This window comes from Procambarus clarkii, chromosome 19, assembly GCF_040958095.1.
Source record: "Procambarus clarkii isolate CNS0578487 chromosome 19, FALCON_Pclarkii_2.0, whole genome shotgun sequence".
Taxonomy (NCBI): domain Eukaryota; kingdom Metazoa; phylum Arthropoda; class Malacostraca; order Decapoda; family Cambaridae; genus Procambarus; species Procambarus clarkii.
In genome coordinates, this window is record NC_091168.1 from 27,038,611 (window position 1) to 27,041,110 (window position 2,500).

Below are 2,500 nucleotides of genomic sequence, written 5' to 3' on the forward strand. Positions count from 1 at the left end.
ACCCCCCACCACTCTCCCTCACTCACACCCCACCCCTCTCCCTCACTCTCCCCACCACTCTCCCTCACTCACCCCCACCACTCTCCCTCACTCACCCCACCACTCTCCCTCACTCACCCCCACCACTCTACCTCACTCACCCCCCACCACTCTCCCTCACTCACCCCCCACCACTCTCCCTCACTCACCCCCCACCACTCTCCCTCACTCACCCCCCACCACTCTCCCTCACTCACCCCCCCACCACTCTCCCTCACTCACCCCCCACCACTCTCCCTCACTCACCCCCACCACTCTCCCTCACTCACCCCACCACTCTCCCTCACTCACCCCACCACTCTCCCTCACTCACCCCCCACCACTCTCCCTCACTCACCCCCCACCACTCTCCCTCACTCACCCACACCACTCTCCCTCACTCACCCCCCACCACTCTCCCTCACTCACCCCACCACTCTCCCTCACTCACCCCCACCACTCTCCCTCACTCACCCCCCACCACTCTCCCTCACTCATCCCCCACCACTCTCCCTCACTCACCCCCACCACTCTCCCTCACTCACGCCCCACCACTCTCCCTCACTCACCCCACCACTCTCCCTCACTCACCCCCCACCACTCTCCCTCACTCACCCCCCACCACTCTCCCTCACTCACCCCACCACTCTCCCTCACTCACCCCCACCACTCTCCCTCACTCACCCCCCACCACTCTCCCTCACTCACCCCCCACCACTCTCCCTCACTCACCCCCCACCACTCTCCCTCACTCATCCCCCACCACTCTCCCTCACTCACCCCCCACCACTCTCCCTCACTCACCCCCCACCACTCTCCCTCACTCACCCCACCACTCTCCCTCACTCACCCCCCACCACTCTCCCTCACTCACCCTCCACCACTCTCCCTCACTCACCCCACCACTCTCCCTCACTCACCCCACCACTCTCCCTCACTCACCCCCCACCACTCTCCCTCACTCACCCCCCACCACTCTCCCTCACTCACCCCCACCACTCTCCCTCACTCACCCCCACCACTCTCCCTCACTCACCCCACCACTCTCCCTCACTCACCCCCACCACTCTCCCTCACTCACCCCCCACCACTCTCCCTCACTCACCCCCACCACTCTCCCTCACTCACCCCCCACCACTCTCCCTGACTCACCCCCCACCACTCTCCCTCACTCACCCCACCACTCTCCCTCACTCACCCCCCACCACTCTCCCTGACTCACCCCCACCACTCTCCCTCACTCACCCCACCACTCTCCCTCACTCACCCCCCACCACTCTCCCTCACTCACCCCCCACCACTCTCCCTCACTCACCCCCCACCACTTTCCCTCACTCATCCCCCACCACTCTCCCTCACTCACCCCCCACCACTCTCCCTCACTCACCCCCACCACTCTCCCTCACTCACCCCACCACTCTCCCTCACTCACCCCCCACCACTCTCCCTCACTCACCCCCCACCACTCTCCCTCACTCACCCCCCACCACTTTCCCTCACTCATCCCCCACCACTCTCCCTCACTCACCCCCCACCACTCTCCCTCACTCACCCCCACCACTCTCCCCCCTCCCTCACCCCCCACCACTCTCCCTCACTCACCCCCCACCACTTTCCCTCACTCATTCCCCACCACTCTCCCTCACTCACCCCCACCACTCTCCCTCACTCACCCCCCACCACTCTCCCTCACTCACCCCCCACCACTTTCCCTCACTCACCCCCCACCACTCTCCCTCACTCACCCCCCACCACTCTCCCTCACTCACCCCCACCACTCTCCCTCACTCACCCCCCACCACTCTCCCTCCCTCACCCCCCACCACTCTCCCTCACTCACCCCACCACTCTCCCTCACTCACCCCCCACCACTCTCCCTCACTCACCCCCCACCACTCTCCCTCACTCACCCCCCACCACTCTCCCTCACTCACCCCCCACCACTCTCCCTCACTCACCCCACCACTCTCCCTCACTCACCCCCCACCACTCTCCCTCACTCACCCCCCACCACTCTCCCTCACTCACCCCCCACCACTTTCCCTCACTCATCCCCCACCACTCTCCCTCACTCACCCCCCACCACTCTCCCTCACTCACCCCCACCACTCTCCCTCACTCTCCCCCCTCCCTCACCCCCCACCACTCTCCCTCACTCACCCCCCACCACTCTCCCTCACTCTCCCCCCCTCCCTTACCCCCCACCACTCTCCCTCACTCACCCCCACCACTCTCCCTCACTCTCCCCCCTCCCTCACCCCCCACCACTCTCCCTCACTCACCCCCCACCACTCTCCCTCACTCACCCCCCACCACTCTTCCTCACTCACCCCCCACCACTCTTCCTCACTCTCCCCCCCTCCCTCACCCCCCACCACTCTCCCTCCCTCACCCCCCACCACTCTCCCCCCTCCCTCACCCCCCACCACTCTCCCTCACCACTCTCCCTCACTCACCCCCCACCACTCTCCCTCACTCACCA

The 2,500-nt window shown here is 65.7% G+C and overlaps 1 protein-coding gene across 1 annotated transcript in view; it reads left to right on the top strand.

Annotated features, from left to right (window-relative positions):
• The window catches only part of LOC138366347 (uncharacterized PPE family protein PPE24-like), a 12,241-nt gene that overhangs the window by 7,922 nt on the left and 1,819 nt on the right, over nt 1–2,500 (top strand). The window lies entirely within an intron of this gene.